The sequence below is a fragment of the Rhinopithecus bieti genome, unplaced genomic scaffold, assembly GCF_001698545.2.
Source record: "Rhinopithecus bieti isolate Rb0 unplaced genomic scaffold, ASM169854v2 scaffold_6113, whole genome shotgun sequence".
Taxonomy (NCBI): domain Eukaryota; kingdom Metazoa; phylum Chordata; class Mammalia; order Primates; family Cercopithecidae; genus Rhinopithecus; species Rhinopithecus bieti.
In genome coordinates, this window is record NW_016805390.1 from 2,961,758 (window position 1) to 2,983,607 (window position 21,850).

At 38.2% G+C, this 21,850-nt stretch overlaps 1 long non-coding RNA gene across 1 annotated transcript in view; it reads left to right on the forward strand.

The window, feature by feature from the left end:
* The window catches only part of LOC108529789 (uncharacterized), a 183,058-nt gene that overhangs the window by 126,081 nt on the left and 35,127 nt on the right, over positions 1-21,850 (forward strand). Inside the window, exon 2 of the long non-coding RNA XR_001885673.1 lies at positions 295-392. This is a non-coding gene — a long non-coding RNA (uncharacterized LOC108529789). The remainder of the gene's footprint in view (positions 1-294; positions 393-21,850) is intronic.

Genomic DNA, 21,850 nt, shown 5'->3' on the forward strand with positions numbered 1-21,850 from the left:
GGCAACAGGTAGTCATGTTAGTTTCTTTCCTCTGTGTAAAGAAGCCTCTATCTTCTCATCCAGTTATTGACTAGCAAACCCCTGTTACCTCCATCAGAAACAGAAGCTCCCCGGTCACATAAACAGTGTGACATATCAGCAGCACTCAGCTTTGTCTCAAGATTCTTTTCCTGACAGCATTTAAGAGAAGACACCCCAAAGACCATGCTATTCCAAATAGCTGATGAAATGTGTAGTGCTGCACTAGCAGAAATCTGGTTTTGTGAATAATAAACTCCGGTTGTATGCTTTCAGGTTGAACTCTTTTGTGTCAACTAAAAGAACATGTGGACATAGCAGGGCTGTCAAGATAAGGCCACGAGCTTGCCGAGTTGGGGACCTTTGAAATACAAGTAAGTTGGTGATAGTAAATCAGTGCTTTCCAGGCAAATAATAAATTTTAAGTAAGTAGTAGGAAAGTAAAACTGCTTATGTCTTCCATGCAGTGAATTAAGCTGACTACTGTTAAAATACTCTTGTAATACAGTCATATATTATTGGCTGTCTATTTCTCACTATAAAAATTATAATTCATTTTCACATATCATTATTAAAATGCCTCTTTTTTTTTTGTTACAATGGATCCATGGTTGCTTTGAATTTTCCAATTCTTACTGCCATAGAACATGAAGATGCCTGGGAATTACAATATCCAACCATTTAATTATGTGATGTCATAAGAAAATGGCTTTATTTTTATTTTTAGGACTGTGGAATCAGTACCTTGTGTTTATGGGTTTTTAAATCTAAAGGCTTATTAGGAAGCTAACAATGGACCAATTAACTTACTTATTATCAGTTGCACATGATAGCTACACTGAGTGACTTTGAAGAAAGCTTGTGTTTTCAACAGAAAACATTCTACAGTAAAAATTCTATTTTGCCAAGATAATTGCTAATTGTAACTCATCAAAATATGTGTCTGGTTCAAGAGCAAAATATATTTATTATTTCTGTTAAAGCCGTCCTAGAGAGGCCCTCAACATTATTGCTTCTGCATACAATAGAACTTGGCATATAAAATTAATCCCTTAAAGATATATATAAATGAATAACTAAAGCTGCATATAGGTGGATTGGGACTGGTGATTGAAATGTATCTGTTATGATTTAGTCACTATCTTAAGGATAACATGTTTGGCCATGAGTAAAACAAGGTAGTGAGAAATAAAACAGTAGGTCAGACTTGTTTCCTTCTTTCTTTCTACCCATTCTCGCGTTTGTCTCATCTTATATTTAACTAATTTTCCAAAACAAATATAAAGGATATGAATGACTCTAACTCTGAAGAGAGAGAAAAGTCAGAGCAATGATTATACCTGCCCTTCTCACTTATAGCTGTTAGCACATTTATCTTGTATTGGACACATTTTCAAAAACTTGTATGTTGGCCTGGGCATGGTGGCTCATGCCTATAATCCTAGCACTTTGGAAGACGAAGGTGGACAGAATTGCTTTAGCTCAAGAATTTGAAACTAGCCTGAGCAGCATGGTGAAATCCCATCTCTACAAAAAAAAAAATTGGTGGTGTGCACCTATAGTCACAGCTACTGGGGAGACTGAGGTGGGAGGATCGCTTGAGCCTGAAAGGTCGAGGCTGCAGTGAGCCGTGATCAGACCACTGCACTGCAGCGGGAGTAATGTGAGTGAGACCCTGTCTCAAAAAAAATTTTTTTAAAGCACATGTTCACCATTATCAAAGTAAACTTAAAGGTCAAAGTTAGGTATTTATTTGTTTACCTAGTACCCACTAATAAAAACCAGTAATAAAAGTGTAAACTAAATTGGGCCATGAATCATCAGATCCTTTTGGACTTCAATGGGGAAAACACCAGGATCAGATCCACTGGTAGGTTAGGTGTGAATGTAGCTAACTCCTCCAAATTTGAAAGTTAAGGTAGTAAGGTTCTTTTTACTGGTTAGTACCAAAATTAATTACTATAAAATGTTCAGCCGTGATCAAGGTTTGTATAACAATAAAATATATAAATATTTTGGTGATTCTATCAACTTCCTGACACATATAATCAAACATTGTCCGTGTTATATTATTGCCTGAAAAAGTGTATACAAAGGTCTGCTTGCTAATAGTTTGGTCATAGTTACTTTAAATCATGTGCTGGATATTAGTGTGTCATAATAATCTTAATCAGCAAATATCTATTGAGTACCCTCAATGTGCAAGTCACTCTAGTGGACATTAGAGGGGAAAGGCACATGAAGCAATGCTTGCACTAAAAGGTTTGATATCCAGATGGAGACATCAGATGCAATGTGCCCATTGCTTCTGATAACTTAAATATCCTCAGGGTAAAGATCAACCAAAAGCATAAAAAACTATTTGCTGAATCATTCTGAGAGCCCAGTTGAGGTGGAAGGCCTGAAGGTGGTACAGTGGCATTCTAGTTTGTAATTTTATTCAAAATTACTTAGCAGTCCAAGTATCAAAGTATAGAAAGATTAGGAAAAAAGGGAAAGGTCAAAGGACCAGATATGTAGGAATATATATGTATATTTTTTTTCCAATGGGTATGTGTACATATACACAGACATAGATATACATATACATATACATACACACATATACATATCATAGTGAAAGTAAAGGAATAACAGACCTATAGATTAAATAAAATATCTTAATTTCTACATTTATCCGTTAAAAAAGAAAAATGAATTTGCTATATAATTAGCCAGATTTTATAAAGATATCTTTATTACTTTTAAAAATTTCTATATGTATAAAAACATAATAATCCCCTACTAAAGAACCAGGTAGTTTTGTAAAGAATGTGGAAATAAGGGTTTTTCTTCTTTCCTCTCCCATTTGCCTGATGCGAGATTTAAGCCAGGTTTCTCAGAGTGGTCCATTTTCTTATCTGTGAAATGGGAAAAAGTGCACCTTTGCTTCCTCATTCAGAGCAATTTCCGATATTTGAGGTAACTATTTGAAAACATCTTATAACCTATCTAAATGTAAGACACTTCTCTTTCTGCTCTAATTTTTCCGTGAAGCAGGAATCTCTTTGTGTTTACTCATTTACAAAATAATTCGATAATCATCTTAACACTGGTTTAAAATGCATATAAATTCTACTTATAGGTATCCAGGAGAAATTAAAACATATCCACACACACACAAAAAAAATGGTACACAAATTACCATAGCAGCATTGTTTATAATAGCCAAACAGTAGAAACAACTCTATTTTCCATCCGAGGAACAAACAAAAGGTGTTAATATCCATATAGTAGATTGTTATTCATTGATAACAAGGAATGAAGCACAGCATGGATTAACCTTGAAGACAAAATATATTAAGATAAAGAATTCAGTCAAGAAGATGGTATATTGTATGATTTCATTCATACAAAATTTCTACTAGAATAGGCAAGTCCTTAGAGACAGAAATGAGGTTAGTGATTGCATAGGATTGGGGTGCAAGGGAGGATAATGGAGAATGACTGCTAATAGGTATGGGATTTCTTTTTGGGGTGATGAAATTAGGGGTGATAGTTGCATGAGTCTGTCAAAAATACTAAAATCCATTTAATTGCACACTGTAAATGGGTGAATTTTATGATATGTGAATTATTTATCTTAATAAAATGTACAAATCACCACTTCAAAATATTACAAAATAGTGCTAATTATTTATTGGCCTGAAGGATAATACATCCAGCAATGTATCAAAAAGTACTTTATCTGAGCAGATTTAACTGTTACATTTGCATTTGAATTTCAAAACCCATAAATGCAGAGACAAGCCAGAGAACTCAGATAGGTTTGCTCTATCATTAGGCAATATTGGAAAGAACCATTCCTGCACTATTGAGTCTGTATTTTCTTACTCTTTCTCAATAATTTTGAGAATTAATTACTTTGATTTCCAATCTGTAAGTAGCCTTTAAAGACTCACATTTCTCAGGTTTTCATGCTCCCAAAGGTTGATTTTGATAGGGTCTTTGTTAACTGTGGATGATTTGTTATAAAGATCAAAGCAGTTTAAACCATGTTAATAGAATCAATCTAAAATGTAGATGTTAATATTAACAGAGCAAGTCCTAGTGAATGGGATAATTAGAATAATAATAGTACTAAAGCATGCCAGGCACTTATTATTTTATGTCCATTTTAAAAATAAGAACAAAGAGACCTAGGGAAAGAGAAGATACCTGCTTTGCCCAAAGACCAAATTGGGTTTCAAGTTCAGGCCCTCAAAATCTGAGCTTTTACTCATTACACTAAACACATAAGGAGAAGTTCCTTCCCCGAAGTAACTCCTTTGTAGATGGGGATAGGTAATGTTCTTATCTAACAGAAGAAAGGAGAAAATTCAATGAAAACCACATTAGGTGTTTAAATAACCAACCTTTTTAAACCATTTTTTTTTTTTTTTTTTTTGAGGGACTTTCAATTATGGCCTTACTTGATTTTTTAACATCTGTTCTGCACATTCCAAAAGGACTTAAGGTTTATTCACTGCCACAAAATAGCTTACCTCTCTAATACTAAGTAACACAATCAGCATCTTCATCTTAACAGCATTCTCCTTGGGAACATAAACACAACACTACAGAAAGTGACACAAGTGAATTTTACTCCAGCTTACATTTTAGTTCTTAGATCTCTGAGCTCTCCACTTATGTTCTGTTATCTACTGCTTTTCTCTGTGACCAACAGTATGGAATTGAAGATGACTGGCCAATGCATTGGGAATGAGACATGTCAGACTCAAGTAAATAAAATAATAGAAGAGAACAAAAGTAGGAAGACAGTATGCCCAATAAGTTAAAAAGTCAAAGATTTTGCAGTGACCGTAAACAGAGCCCCCAGGGGATGTGGCTTAGCAAGAGAAAACAAATAACAGCAAAGTCCATGGGAGACTGGACCAACATCTAGATATGGACAGAGAATGTAGGCTTCTGACTGGATTTAGAATCTTTACCACTTGTGTGATGGTTAAATTTATGTGTCAGTTTTGCTGGCTAGGATACCCTGCTGTTTAGTCAAACACTAGTCTAGATGTTGCTGGGAAAACATTTTTAGATGTGATTTGCAGTTAAGTCAGTAGACCTGGAGTAAAGCAGATTACTCTTTATAATGTGGATGGATCCCATCCAATCAGTTGAAGGCCTTAAAAGCAAAGACTGATATTTCCCAGAAAAAAAAAAAAAAGAACTGTCCTCAAGACTGAACATAGAAACTCTGCCTGAGTTTCCAGCCTACTACCCTGAAGAATTATACTCAAAACCTCTACATCAACTCTTAACTAATTTTCCAGGCTGTCAATTTGCCTATGGATTTTGGACTTGCCAGCCCCATAATCACAGAAGCCAGTTTCTTAAAGCAATCTGAGTGTGTCTCTGTCTTATTATTTCTCTCAATATAGAGATGGATATAGATATATTAATGTATCCTATTGGTTTCATTTTTCTGGAAAACCTTGACTAATACAATTTATTAACCTCATAATTTCATGTATGTTGTTTAACTTCCCTGAGCCTTACTTTCATCATTTTACAATAGGCAAATAATACTTAATTTACATAGGGTTGTGACAAGCACCCTACTTGTGCCTAGCACAAGTAATAATAAATGCTAGCTGTTATTCCTTTCTTATTGTGTATATTTAAGGTATATAACATGATGTTATGGGACACATATAGATATCTGTTACTTGGTATTCTTTGACCTTAATCTCTCCATTTTTCTCCATTCTTCACCCTGCCTCTGGTAACAAATATTTTGTTTTCTATCTCTGTATATTTCAAATTTGTTTTAGATTCCATATGTAAATGAGATCATGCAATAAAGATAGTCCCTCGCTTACAGCGTTTTGATTTACAATTGTTTGACTTTACAGTGATAAGAAAGTAATATGCATTCAGTATAATCCACACATAAAATTTTGAATTTTGATGTTTTCCTGGGATACCAATATGGTGCGTGATATTCTCTGGCAATTCTGGGCACCGGCAATGAACTCCAGCCCCCAGTCAGGCACATAATCATGAACAGAAATACACTGAGACTCTACAATATACTGTGTTACCAGTTTAGTTTTTTTGATATTATGCTTTGTGTTTTCACATTCCATCATGTCTACAAAATGCCTATCTGTGTCTAGGTTTCTGTAAGTGTTCTGAGCACGTTTAAGATGTGGCTAGGCTAAACGACGATGTTTTGTAGGTTATGTGTACAAAATGCATTTTTGACTTATGACATTTTCAACTTATAATACATTTATTAAAATGTAACCCCATTGTAAGTCAAGGATCATCTGTATAATCACCCCACTCTCTTCTGATTACCATTTTCATGGATTCTTTTGATTACCATTTTCATCTTTTTACAACCCTTCGCTTTCAGCCTAGTTGTGTCCTAAAAGCTTAAGTGAGTCTCTTGTAGGTAGCATATGATTGAGTCTTTTTCTTAATGCATTCAGCCACTGTCTTGATTGGATAATTTAATCTAATTACATTCAAGGTTATTATTGATAGGTAAGGACTTACTACTGCCATTTTATTATTTCTTTTCTGGTTATTTTGTAGCTCTTTTATTTCTTCCTCTTTTGTCTACCTTTGTGATTTGAAAATTTTCTGTAGTGCCAAGTTTTGATTCCTTTATTTTTATAGTTTGTATATTGGCTATAGTTTTTTGTTTTGTGGTTGCCATGAGACTTATATAAAACATCCTATAATCAACAATTTTAAGTTGATAATTAACTTCTATCGTATACAAAACTGTAAATTTTTACCCTTCCTTCACAATTGATGTTTTTGATGTCACAATTTACATTGTTTTACATTGTGCATTCCTTCACAACTTATTGTAGCTTTAATTATGTATGACCATTTTAACTTTCCACCTTCGTACTAGAGATATGTATGATTTATACACAACCATTATAGTATTGGAGTATTCTGGATTTGACTGTGTATTTACCTCTACTAGTGAGTTTTACACTTTCATATGTGTTCATGAGAATAATTACCATCCTTTCATTTCTACCTGAAAAGCTCCCTTAAGTATTTCTTGTAGGGCAGGTCTATTGGTGATAAATTCCTTTAGCTTTTGTCTGTCTGGGGAAGACTTTATAATTCATTTTAGACAGAAAGCTTTGCTGGGTATAGTATTCTTGACTCATGGGTTTTTTTTGTTTGTTTGTTTGTTTTGTGTTTTTTTTTTTTTTTTTGGTTGGTGTTTTTTCGGCACTTTGAACATATCATCCTAATTTCTTCTAGCCTACAAGGTTTCTACTGAGAAATCTGCTGATAGTCTATTGTGGATTCCTTCATAGGTGACTTGCTGCTTTGAAAATTCCCTCTTTGTCTTTAGCTTTTCAAGTTTAATTATAATGTTATTTGGAGAGTACCTCTATGAGTCATATCTTTTGGGGAACCTTTGAGATTAATGGATCTGGATGTCCATATCTCTCCAAAAACTTAGGAAGTTTACAGCAATTATTTTATTAAATAAGCTTTTTGTTCCTTTCTCTATCTTGTCTTCTTCTTGAATTTTAATAATGAAAATGTTCTCTTAAAGCTGCCCATACTTCTCATAAGCCATCTTCACTCTTTTTCATTTTTTTCCTCATTGAGTCATGTCAAAAGACCTATCTTTGAGTTTGCAGATTATTTCTATGATCTAGTCTGATCTAGTCTGCTGTCGAAGCTCTCTATGATATTTTTCATTTCATTGACTGAATTCTTCATCTCCAAGATTTCTGTTTGGTTCTCTTTTATGGTTTCTATCTCTTCATTGAATATCTCATTCAGATATCAAATTATTTTCCTGGTTTCATCAAATTATCTATCTGTATTTTCTTGTATCTCACTCAATTCCCTTAAGAATTACATTAAATTGTTGGGGTGGGAGGGCAATTTATAAATTTCCATTTATTTGTGGTTAGTTACTGAAGAGCTATTGGGTGCCTTTAGTGGTGTCATGTTTCCTTACTTTTTCATATTTTTTGTGTTTCTGTATGGGTATCTCACAGTGTTGGCACTTCTTCCAAATTTTATAAAATGACTTTCATAGAGGAAGACTTCCACCTGCAGATGGGCCTGTGCGCCTGAGGGTGCCAACTGGTCAGGGTACAGTGGCTCTGGTTCTGTGTGGGCACAATGGTATACTCTCCATGTAGCTTCTTTGGTTATAATCAATGTCAATGATAACTGTGAATGTCTCAGTTGTCTAGGCTGCAAGAATTTGTGGCAATGGTAGTAGCTGTGTAGGTTATCAAAGCAAGGAATTTAGGGATCCTTCTGTTCTTGCCTTCTCTATAGCAAAGTGTCTTAACTGAGGGAATTTTTCTTGGTGTCGAGTCTGACACAACCCACAAACAGCTGCAGTGGCAAAAGGATTCAGGTCATAGGTGCTCTGAGCAGCTGTACAGTTGGGTCTCTGGGCTCAGGGTCTTGTGAAACTGTTGTAGCATCTAGGATTTAAGGTACAGGTTCACTTTCCAAGACAGAAATGGATGTAGTTCTCCCATTAAGCTGTGGTCTATTGCTCTGAGCAAACCCAAGCAGTTAGGGCCCAGGGATCTGAGATGTAGGTGTGGTTCTGACCCTGGAAGGCAGGGTAAAGCCTTGGCCCAGCTCTGAGGAAGAATGTATGTTCTGGAGGCTCAGGCTTTGAGGAGCAGGGCTCAGTTGCTATTTAGAACCCAAACCAGGGCATAGCAGCTAGTGCTCCAGGTGATGACATATTGCACAGTGTTAACTATGGATCTTGGGGTGGTAGGATATAGCAGTGGCCCAGGGTCTGCGAGGCCAGGTGTAGTAGCAGCAAGGACCCAGGAATGTCAAGGCACCACTGTGGCTTGAGCTCTGGTATGAGGGAAGCAGCACACCAATGACTGCCTTCTCCAGGGAAGTAGGACATCTCAGCAGCTCAGACTGCAAGGGGGGGCTAGTCAAACTGTAAATAGGCAGGATACTGTGGCTATTCAGCCTGGAGGATCTGGTGGCACAGCACAGCCAAGGCTCTGATTCCCTGGGATGCAAGGCACTATGTCTGATCAGCCCCAGAGAGTGTGGCTACATGGGTCAGCATATCCTCCAGACCCTTGGGATATGGTACACCTCATCAGCTGTGGCACTAAGGGGTATAGCTACTCTAGTGTGCCAGGGGCTTGAAGCCCCCAGAGGACAAGATGCTGCCTCATCCATGGTGCTGGGAGAAGAGGTTTTACTACTCTGGTATGCTGGAAGCCTGGGAACCCCAAGAAGGAAGGCACTGTCTTGACTGTAGTACCAGGTGCACAAGTTTTTCTCTGGTGTATGGGAGGCCTGAGGATCTCAGGGGACAGGGCACCACTTCAGTTCATCTGTAATGAAAGGGCTGTATCAGCAACTAGAATGGGGGGGAATGGAGCAGCTCTGTGATAGCTTGGCCCCAGTGGGGCAGGAAATAGCAATGGCTTTGCTAGGGGTTGGCAAGCTACAGAGTAGGCATGTCACAATGGCAGCAAAGCCTCAGGGATGGAGGGCAATGGTTACTCCTGAAGTAGGATGTTCCAGTTCCAAGATGGCACATCACAGTAGTGACACAGGCCTTGGAGGGACAGGGCAGTACATTGGCTTCTTCTCTGGGGTATCTCAGGGTGTGGATTCTGGGGAGCTTCCTCAGCTGGGCTTAGAGCCTGTGAGGACTGCAGGAATTTTTGCTAGCAAAAACTAAAGGTGTCCGCAGTGGTGATGGGGGCTATTGGGATTATCTTGCTTACCTTTTTATCTGTAGGAAAGAGTCCCTCCTGGTTCCAAGCTGACCCCAACTGAGCAGATGGGGTGGCAGAGGCAAATTGTTTTCTTCCCTTTCCTATGTGGCCAGCCTGGGTCTAGGCTCCAGTAGATTTTTGCTACTTTTTTGCTGTTCTTTGGAGCTCTCCTTTAGTTATGTTGATCAAAACGTAGGTTTTTATTTGTTGTTTTGTTTTTTGTGTGTGTGAGAGGGAAAAGTACTAGAAGCTTCTAGTCAACCACTTTGCTGATGTCCTCTAATTTTGCCTGTGAAGGGTCATTTGAAACTATCACAGTCATTTTAAGGATAAAGTAATTATTTAAGAAGCACTTACTCCATACCTATAGCAGACTTGAATCTTGGTCAATCACTGTTATTATTGTAATGTAACTAAATCAGTGCTTTGGTGATTTATTCAGGTGAGCTTTTTTCTCATGTGGTGAAAACTAGAAGGATATTTTCAGTATTTTAAAACTCCATTTATTTTAGTTCACTTTAATTTTCATTTCACTTTATTATTTTAGTTCATTTTAATTCTGCCACATCTGTAGATTCCACATTTGCAGATTTGACCAAGCATGAGTCAGAAATATTTTTAAAAACAATAAAAAATAACACTAATAAAGAAAAGAACATAGTATAACAGCCATTTACATACCATTTACATTAATTAGCTATTATAAGTAACCTAGATATGATTTAAAGTATACAGGAAGTTGTTCATAGGTTATATTCAAATACCATGCCATTTTGTAGAAGGGAGTTCAGCATCTGCAAATTTTTATATCCATAGGGTGTCCTGGAGTGAATTTTTTGTGGATACTGAGGGACAACTGTACTTGTGTCTTCACAGACTAAAAGATAAGGCAGAAATAGATCCAAGCTAATAAATCTATGTTAGTTATACATATAATTCTTTGAGAAGAAAAAGTAATTCATTCTTTGAGAATTCAGAAGGTAGAGTAGAGGGGAAGAAGTGTTAGAAAAAAGCTGCAGAAAAGAGGCAAAATTTGATCTGGATTTTAAAAGAAGAGTTAGAGAGGGCAGGGCATGCAGGGCCGAAGGCGGGCATAATGGTGGCATGCAGGAGCAGGAGGGTTTTCTTGGTAGAAAACAGTATTCTCCAATCACTGTTAAGAGGCCCAGTGACAGGGTAGCTTCATCCTCTTCAACTTGCTAATTAAAAGTGCATCTCATGCTCACCCTCCAGACCCATCAGCAGGAGAAAACGAGGTTTAGGTGAGGGCCTAAGTGTCCATGGAATTCATAAGAGGAGGGCAGCTAATATTTTACCTTTCATTTGGTCCAGGTTGTCAGACTGAAGTACTTAGAAGATTAGACATGTTAGGGACATTTAGACAAACAAAAGTCTAGGGCTTCAGCAATCATCAAATTCTCTTCTGTGGACTTTGGGAGTGACAGAAGGTACCCAGGTTGATAAAGACCACAAAAAATTGCTGGAGGTATTATTAAGCTTCCCCAGGAGGCAGTTTGAAACAGTCAAATGCATTTCAAAGCTTCTAAAACAGAATAAAAATAAAGAGTGCTGTAATTTTAATGTTAATATCTCATCAAGTTTTATGTATGTGAGGAAAAAGAGAGGGCAGCTCCATAGTCTATTTTCCGGAAGCAGATAAGTAGCTCTAAACAGCTGGCTGCCCTCAACTCAAACATTTTATGCTGCCTTTGTGATCCATCTTCTCTACCATGTGGTAACATCAAATTAGAAGAGGCAGGCTTGGGAGCTTTTTATTCTGAGGCCAGATCACAGCATGTGAAGAAACATAGTTCTGTAAAAGAATAGTGCTTCTCCAGCACCCAGGGCTGCTGATCTAGTGAGACAGGATGAGGTTATCTTGGTGTTTCCTGGCAACACGTGATGCAATGAAGCTCTTACTCAGGATAGAACCACCCCATCAGTGTGTATTAATTAAATGCTTAGGTAACTATGGAGGCATGTCAAAATACTTCTCAAAGAGCATTTTAAGAGGAACAATTATTGTAGAGCAATTAGAATGCCATTGTGTGGGCAGCAAGAAAGCACTAAAGCCCACATTAAAATTTGATCACATCATATTAGAACCACATGTAGGATGTCAATGAATATTTTGAAGAGTAACAGAGATTACTACTGTTAATCATGCTGTGTGTGTGAACAATATGTGTGAACTAGCATTACTGGTGATATCACTAGGATTACTGTTACTTCTTTGTAAGGGATTAGTTTCTGCCAAGAACAGTTCTAGGCATTTTACTTCATTGAACCGTCACAGGACGGAGATGTAAATTATATTGCCAAAACTATTATTTACCACATTTTTCAGATGAGGAAACTCAGACATTAAGATGTTAAGAATATCCAAGGTCACACAGCTAATTAATGGTGGAGTTAGAATTTGAACCTAAGCTATCTGGCCTAAGAGTCTAAACTGTTACTACTAAGCCCTGTATCTTCTTTCCCAGGCAGGAGAGAAAGAGGCCATTTACCATGCACGTAAGGAGAGAAATGTCTATTCTCTTACCGCCTCTAAATACTCCCCAAAATGTGTCTGCTATCTAATTTCTGGTGTTAATGCTGCTTTAATAAAAGACAAAATACCTTATTTCATAAGCAGAACTAAACCTCAGGGAATATTTGCATAGTGACTAAATTTAGACTAATATGTAAACAACCAATGGAGAATTGGATATCTGAGAAGATTTTCTTGGACACGAAACACCAATATTGACAAAGGAGCAGGTAACAGGGCTGGAATTAGCAAAGACACACTTATTGCTTAATTTTCAATATTGTCTGGGTCAGTGAGGTAGGCTCTTAAAATGTTCTACTCTATTTTTGCATTGTTTATATTATGCTACAAGGCTCCCTGTATGCATGTACAGCAATGGTTTGTAGGCATAAAGTGCAATACCTTTTCCCACCAGTGGATTATTAGGGTAGGCAATATGAATGTTTGACCTCTTATGGAGAAGTGTCAAATGATGCAGCCCAAATCACCTGTTGATGTATAATCATCTCCATTTCTGCTATTACATGTATGTTTTATATGAATCATACTAGCTCTTAATCATTTATTGTTTGAATTACAATGTTATTATTTTATGTTTATATGTCTTCTTCTCCATGTTTGAGAGGCTAGAGTGTGTATTACAGTTTTTAATATTCTCTTCTCTGTTTAGAGAAGCTTTTGATTCAATGCAATGAATATTTGTTCAGATAATATTAAAAAACTTCTTATTCAATCTATTGAGGATTTTTACTTTATTTGTCACGTTTTCCTATGTTGAGCTCTTGTTGAATTCTCAAAGTCATGTTTTCTGGAAAAGCTTGTAGAACAAGGATATCATTTGGTTTTGCCAATGTCTGAAAGAAAGCACAAGTAAATCTGCCCATTTTAGGTATTTTGAAGGCAGAGGGAACAGACTTTATGGAATATTTTCATTTTTCTGCTAAATGATTAATCTACTGAGATTGTCCACTTCTTCAGTCAATGTTGATACTTTATATTGTTTTATCAAGACTTTTTAGTGTATAAAACTATGTTTGAAATTGAAAGAGACATAGAGATATTTTGGTTGACTTTCTATATATTATTATGTTTATTATTTTTAATTTTATGTTTGTGCTTTTCCTTTTATATACTTAATGATTTTGTAATATTTACATTGATTAAAAGTATTAAAACTTATGTTTATTAATTCAACTGTTCTATAATTTCTTATATCTTCAATTATGTTTTATTTCCCCTCCTGTTCTCTTTTTATTATTGTTTTTGTTGTATGTGTTTTGTATGTTTGGGGTTGGGGTGGTAGATCAGAGTTCCTTTTCCTACATGTCAAATTTTGGTGTATTAGTGGAAATATCTCCTATTGTTCAGGACTCCCTAAAGTTGCCAGGGTAAATAGGATGTTTTTGAAAAGAAAATATTTATTAGAATTAAAAGGGCATTTTGCTAAAAATCCATGCTGTAGCTGCTCCCCACATTCCATTACATTACCCAAAGATGCACTGAAATGTGACTATTTTACTTTCCACCATGATCTTACTTAGTCCATTATGTGCTTTTCTTTTTTAAAATTTTCTTTTGTTATTTTTTTAATGCCAGGTTTTCTTATTTGATACAACTTAGATATTATTTAGTATCACAAAATATAGATAAAACATGTTGTTGTAACAAAAATTACACCAGCCAATATTAAATAGGGAAGGAAGACTTAATTCAAGGCTATTTTAAAGAGCTAGGATCAGGGAAATTGTCGGCCATCTGTGTTTGCTAATTGGCCTTATTCAAAGGAAAAGTAAACTTTCTCATATCTTCATAACTGGAGGTAATTTTGCAAATTGGAGCAAGAAATCCACTGAATTTAGCCTCCTACCTTCTCACAAAGACTGGGACATACGGGAATTACCTTTCTTAATGATTACATTTTAGAGGTCTTTGAGATATTCATCAAGGGCTTTGAGAAAGATAGTACTAGGTCACATGAGTGGCAAGAGGCTTTTTGAAAGATTTGCATGTCAAAGAGCAAAGAAAGAATTTGCAAGTTTTCTAAATAAAATACTCCAAGAAAAGAGAGGCCAGGAATCTAGCTTCAGAAAGAAGCCTGTCTAATGTTTAGTCAAGCTGAAGGGAACTTCAAGATTGTCTTGGTCACTGTGTTCTAAAAGTTATTGTTTTTCAATTGAGAGATGCTTCAAGGGTTTTCTTTTCTTTTCTTTTAACTGCTTTGATTTTTTTTATATTGTGAATATTTTTAATTTTGCTCTAGATTACTTTTCTGTTTGCTAATTGGTTCTTTTAGAAAGAATTATGCGTGTGCTTTCTAAAAGATGATGTTATAATTATTTTAATAAGACATAGGAGAAGGAAATACTCTTAACTAAGCCACCATCCCAGAAAGAACCATGTTTATATTTTTAAGTATACTCTACAACTGGGTCATAAACTTCTGAATATCTGTATGCCTACCTTAATTTTTAATGTACTTATTTATTTTAAGTCTTTCTCAATATCTGGCAATAAGTCTGGTACACAGCAGGTACAAAATATATTTTAATGGAATCAATAAATTCTAAAATCCAAGAGAAGAGATAAAAATCGGGCAAATGGGATGGGAATCTCTTTCCTTATCCTTTATTTATTGATGCACATGAAATGTCCATTATCCTTATTTCTGATAAACTGGCAAATTCTGTGACTCCCAATTTTCCTTCAAAGAAAAAGTGACAGAAAATCAAATGATTTCACTGGCACTAGCCTATCTGGGTGTATTAGTCCATTTTAATGTGCTGATAAAGACATACCCAAGACTGGGTAATTTATAAAGAGAAAGGTTTAATGGACTCACAGTTCCATGTGGCTGGGGATGTTCACAATCATAGTGGAAGGCAAAACGCACATCTTACATGACAACAGGCAAGAGACAATGAGAGCCAAGCAAAAGGGGAAAACCCCTATAAAACCATGAGATCTTGTGAGACTTATTCACTACCATGAGAACAGTATGGGGGAAATCATCCGCATGATTCAGTTACCTCCCACAGAGTTCCTCCACAACACGTAGGAATTATGGGAGCTACAATTCAAGATGAGATTTGGATGGGCACACAGCCAAACCATATCATTCTGCCCCTGGTGCCTCCAAAATCTCATGTCCTCACGTATAAAAACCAATCATGCCTTCCCAACAGTCCCCCAAAATCTTGAACTCATTTCAGGGTTAACTCAAAAGTCCACAGTCCAAAGTGTCATATGAGACAAGGTGAGTCCCTTCTGCCTATAAGCCTGTAAAATCAAAAGCAAGTTTATTACTACCTAGATACAATAAGGATAAAGGCATTAGATAAATACACCCACTCCAAATGGGAGAAATTGGCCACAACAAAAGAGCTAAAGACCCCATGCAAGTCCAAAATCCAGCGGGGCAGTCAAATCTTAAAGTTTCAAAATGATTTCCTTTGACTCCATGTCTCACATCCAGGCCATGCTGATGCAAGAGATGGGTTCCCATGGTCTTGGGAAGCTCCACCCCTGTGGCTTTGCAGGGTACAGCCTCCCTCCTGGCTGCTTTCACAGGCTGGCGTTGAGTGTCTGTGGCTTTTCCAGGCACACAGTGCAAGCTGTCAGTAGATCTACCATTCTGGGGTCTGAAGGACAGTGGCCCTCTTCTCACAGCTCCACTAGGCAGTACCCCGGTAGAGACTCTGTGTTGGGGCTCTGACCCCACATTTCCCTTCTGCACTGCCCTAGCACAGGTTCTCAATGAGGGCACAGCCCCTGCAGCAAACTTCTGCCTGGACATCCAGGCATTTCCATACATCCTCTGAAATCTAGGCAGAGGTTCCCAAACCTTAATTCCTGACTTCTGTGCACCCACAGGCTCAACACCATGTGGAAGCTGCCAAGACTTGGGGCTTGCAAACTCTGAAGCATGACCAAAGCTGTACCTTGGCTCCATTTAGCCATGGCTAGAGCAGCTGGGATGCAAGGCACCAAGTCAGTAGGATGCACACCGCAGGAAGGCCCTGGGCCTGGCCCACAAAACCATTTTTTCCTGCTAGACCTCTGGGCCTGTGATGGGAGGGGCTGTCACAACGGTCTTTCACATNCAGGTTCTCAATGAGGGCACAGCCCCTGCAGCAAACTTCTGCCTGGACATCCAGGCATTTCCATACATCCTCTGAAATCTAGGCAGAGGTTCCCAAACCTTAATTCCTGACTTCTGTGCACCCACAGGCTCAACACCATGTGGAAGCTGCCAAGACTTGGGGCTTGCAAACTCTGAAGCATGACCAAAGCTGTACCTTGGCTCCATTTAGCCATGGCTAGAGCAGCTGGGATGCAAGGCACCAAGTCAGTAGGATGCACACCGCAGGAAGGCCCTGGGCCTGGCCCACAAAACCATTTTTTCCTGCTAGACCTCTGGGCCTGTGATGGGAGGGGCTGTCACAACGGTCTTTCACATGCTCTGGAGACATTTCCCCCATTGTCTTGGTGATTAGTATTTGGCTCATAGTTACTTATACAAATATATGTAGCTGTCTTGAATTTTTCCTCAGAAAATGGGATTTTTTTTTCTATCACATCATCAGGTGCAAATTTTCTGAAATTTTTTGCTCTATTTCCCTTTTAAAACTGAGTATTTTTTTAACAGCACCCAAGTCACGTCTTGAATGCTTTGCTGCTTAGAAATTTCTTCTACTAGATACCCTAAATCATCTCCCTCAAGTTCAAGGTTCCAAAAATATCTAGGGCAGGGGCAAAATGTCAGTAGTCTTGTCTCTGAAACATAACAAGAGTCACCTTTACTACAGTTCCCAACAAGTCCCTCATCTCCATCTGAGACCAACTCAGCCTGGATTTCATTGTCCATATCATTATCAGGATTTTGGCCAAAGCCATTCAACAAGTTTCTATGCAGTTCTAAACTTTTCTGCATTTTCCTGTCTTCTTCAGAGCCCTACAAACTCTTCCAACCTCTCCTTGTTACTCAGTTTCAAAGTTGCTTCCACATTTTCAGGTATCTTTACAGCAGTGCCCCACCCTACTGGTACCAATTTTTTCTATTAATCCATTTTTCTGCTACTGAAATAGATATACCTGAGACTGAGTAATTTTTAAAGAGAAGAAGGTTTAATGGACTCAGCTCCATGTGGCTAGGGAGGCGAAACTCCCCCATTACAATACTGGGGAATGGTGAATGTCACGTCTTACATGGTGGCAGGCAAGAGAGAATGAGAGCCAAGTGAAAGGGGTTTCCCCTTATAAAATCATCAGATCTCTACTTTACATAGCAAGATGGCTGAATAGAAACAGCTCCGGTCTGCAGCTCCCAGCGTGATCAACACAGAAGACAGGTGATTTCTGTGTTTCCAACTGAACTACCCGGTTCATCTCATTGGGACTGGTTGGACAGTGGGTGCAAACCATGTAGGGTGAGCTGAAGCAGGGTGGGGCATCGCCTCACCCAGGAAGTGCAAGGGGTCGGGAGATTTCTCTTTCCTAGCCAAGGGAAGCCGTAACAGACTGTACCTGGAAAAAAGAGACACTTTCGCCCAAATACTGTGTTTTTCACAAGGTCTTAGCAACCAACAGACAAGGAGATTCTCTCCCGTGCCTGGCTTGGCGGGTCCCACACCCACGGAGCCTTGCTCACTACTAGTGCAACAGTCTGAGATCGAACTACGAGGCAACAGCCTGGCTGCAGGAGAGGCATCCAACATTGCTGAGGCTTGAGTAGGCAAACAAAGTGACCAGGAAGCTCGAACTGGGTACTGCCACTGGACTTCACCTCTGTAGGGAGGGCATAACTGAACAAAAGGCAGCAGACAACTTATGCAGACTTAAATGTCCCTGTCTGACAGCTCTGAAGAGAGCAGTGGATTTTCCCAGCATGGCATTTGAGCTCTGAGAATAGGCAGACTGCCTCCTCAAATGGGTCTCTGACCCCTGTGTAGTCTAACTGGGAGACACCTCATAAAGGTAGGTGCCCCTCTGAGATGAAGCTTCTAGAGGAAGGATCAGGCAGCAATATTTGCTGTTCTGCAGCCTCCGTTGGTGATACCCAGGCAAACAGGGTCTGGAGTGGACCTCCAGCAAACTCCAACATACCTGCAGCTGAGGGACCTGACTCTTAGAAGGAAAACAAACAGGAAGGAATAGCATCAACATCAACAAAAAGGACATCGACACCAAAACCCCATCTGTAGGCCACCAACATCAAAGACCAAAGGTAGATGAAAGCACAAAGATGGGAAAAAACCAGAGCAGAAAAGCTGAAAATTCTAAAAACCAGAGCACCTCTTCTACACCAAAGGATCTCAGCTCCTCGCCAGCAACAGAACAAAGCTGGATGGAGAATGACTTCGATGAGTTGACAGAAGTAGTCTTCAGAAAGTTGGTAATAACAAACTTTTCCGAGCTAAAGTAGCATCTTCTAACCCATCTCAAGGAAGCTAAAGACCTTGAAAAAATGTTAGACAAAGGGCTAAATAGAATAAACAGTGTGAAGAAGACCTTAAATGACCTGATGGAGCTGAAAATCGTAGCACAAGAACTCCATGATGCTTGCAGAGGTTCAATAGCTAATTCAGTCAAGTAGAAGAAAGGGTATCAGTGATTGAAGTTCAAATTAATGAAATAAAGGAAGAAGACAAGTTTAAAGAAAAAGGAATAAAAAGAAATGAACAAAGCCTCCAAGAAATATGGGACTATGTGAAAAGACCAAATCTACATTTGACTGGTGTACCTGAAAGTGATGGGGAGAATGGAACCACTTTGGAAAACACTCCTCAGGATATTATCCAGGAGAACTTCTCCAACCTAGCAAGGCAGACCAACATTCAAATTCAGGAAATACAGAGAATACCACAAAGATACTCCTCAAGAAGAGCAACTCCAAGACACATAATTGTCAGATTCACCAATTGAAATGAAGGAAAAAAATGTTAAGGGCAGCCAGAGAGAAAAGTCGAGTTACACAAAGGGAAGCCCATCAGACTAACGGCGGATCTTTTGACGGAAACCCTACAAGCCAGAAGACAGTGGGGGCCAATATTCAACATCCTTAAAGAAAAGAATTTTCAAGCCAGAATTTCATATCCAACCAAACTAAGCTTCATAAGTGAAGGAGAAATAAAATCCTTTACAGACAAGCAAATGCTGAGAGATTTTGTCACCACCAGGCCTGCCTTATGAGAGCTCCTGAAGGAAACACTAAACATGGAAAGAAACAATCAGTACCAGCCACTGCAAAAACATGCCAAATTGTAAAGACCATCCATGCTAGGAAGAAACTGCGTCAATTAATGGACAAAATAGCCAGCAAACATTATAATGTCGGAATCAAATTCACACATAACCATAATAACTTTAAATGTAAATGGGCTAAATGCCCCAATTAAAAGACACAGACTGGCAAATTGGATAAAGAGTCAAGACCCATCAGTGTACTGTATTGAGGAGACCCATCTCATGTGCAGAGACATACATAGGCTCAAAATAAAGGGATGAAGGAAGATCTACCAAGAAAATGGAAAGCAAAAAGAAGCAGGGGTTGCAATCCTAGTCTCTGATAAAACCGACTTTACATCAACAAATATCAAAAGAGACAAGGCCATTACATAATGGTAAAGGGATCAATTCAGCAAGAAGAGCTAACTATCCTAAATATATATGCACCCAATACAGGAACAGCCAGATTCATAAAGCAAGTCCTTGGAAACCTACAAAGACACTTAGACTCCCACACGATAATAATGGGAGACTTTAACACCCCACTGTCAATATTAGACAGATCCACAACACAGAAGGTTAACAAGGATGTCCAAGACCTGGACTGAGCTCTGCGCCGAGCAGACCTAATAGACATCTACAGAACTCTCCACCCCAAATCAACAGAATATACATTCTTCTCAGCACCACATCGCACTTATCCTAAAATTGACCACATAATTGGAAGTAAAGCACTCCTCAGCAAATATAAAAGAATAGGAATCACAACAAACTGTCTCCCAGACCACAGTGAAATCAAATTAGAACTCAGGATTAAGAAACTCACTCAACACCGCACAGCTACATGGAAACTGAACAACCTGCTCCTGAATGACTACTGGGCAAATAACGAAATGAAGGCAGACATAAATATGTTCTTTGAAACCAATGAGAACAAAGACACAATGTACCAGAATCTCTGGGACACATTTAAAGCAGTGTGTAGAGGGAAATGTATAGCACTAAATGCCCACATGAGAAAGCAGGAAAGATCTAAAATCGACACCCTAATATCACAATTAAAAGAACTAGAGAAGCAAGAGCAAACAAATTCAAAAGCTAGCAGAAGGCAAGAAATAACTAAGATCAAAGCAGAACTGAAGGAGATAGACACAAAAAACGATTCAAAAAAATCAATGAATCCAGGAGCTGGTTTTTTTTAAAAGATCAACAAAATTGATAGACTGCTAGCAAGACTAATGAAGAAAAGAGAGAAGAATCAAATAGATGCAATAAAAAATGAAAAGAGGATATCACCCTGATCCCACATAAATACAAACTACCATCAGAAAATACTGTAAATACCTCTATGCAAATAAACTAGAAAATCTAGAAGAAATGGATAAATTCCTGGACATATGAACCAATGGGACACAACAGAGGCCTCAGAAATAACACCACACATCTACAACCATCTGATCTTTGACAAACCTGACAAAAATAAGGAATGGGGAAAGGATTCCCTATTTAATAAATGGTGCTAGGACACACCCTCCCAAGACTAAACCAGGAAGAAGTTGAATCTCTGAATAGACCAATAACAGGCTCTTAAATTGAGGCAATAATTAATACCTTACCAACCAAAAAAGTCCAAGACCAGACGGATTCACAGCCAAATTCTACGAGAGGTACAAAGAGGAGCTGGTACCATTCCTTCTGAAACTCTTTCAATCAATAGAAAAAGAGGGAATCCTCCTTTTCTCATTTTATGAGGCCAGTATCATCCTGATACCAAAGCCTGGCAGAGACACAACAAAAAAAGAGAATTTTAGACCAATATCCCTGATGAACATTGATGCAAAAATCCTCAATAAAATACTGGCAAACCGGATCCAGCAGCACATCAAAAAGCTTATCCACCATGATCAAGTGGGCTTCATCCCTGGGATGCAAGGCGGGTTTAACATATGCAAATCCATAAATGTAATCCATCACATAAATAGAACCAAAAACAAAAACCACATGATTATCTCAATGGATGCAGAAAAGGCCTTTGACAAAAGTCAACAGCCCTTCATGCTAAAAACTCTCAATAAACTAGGTATTGATGGGAGGTATCTCAAAATAATAAGAGCTATTTATGACAAACCCACAGCCAATATCATACTGAATGGGCAAAAACTGGAAGCATTCCCTTTGAAAACTGGCACAAGACAGGATGCCCTCTCTCACCACTCCTATTCAACATAGTGTTGGAAGTTCTGGCCAGGGCAATCAGGCAGGAGAAAGAAATAAAGGATATTCAATTAGGAAATGAGGAAGTCAAATTGTCCCTGTTTGCAGATGA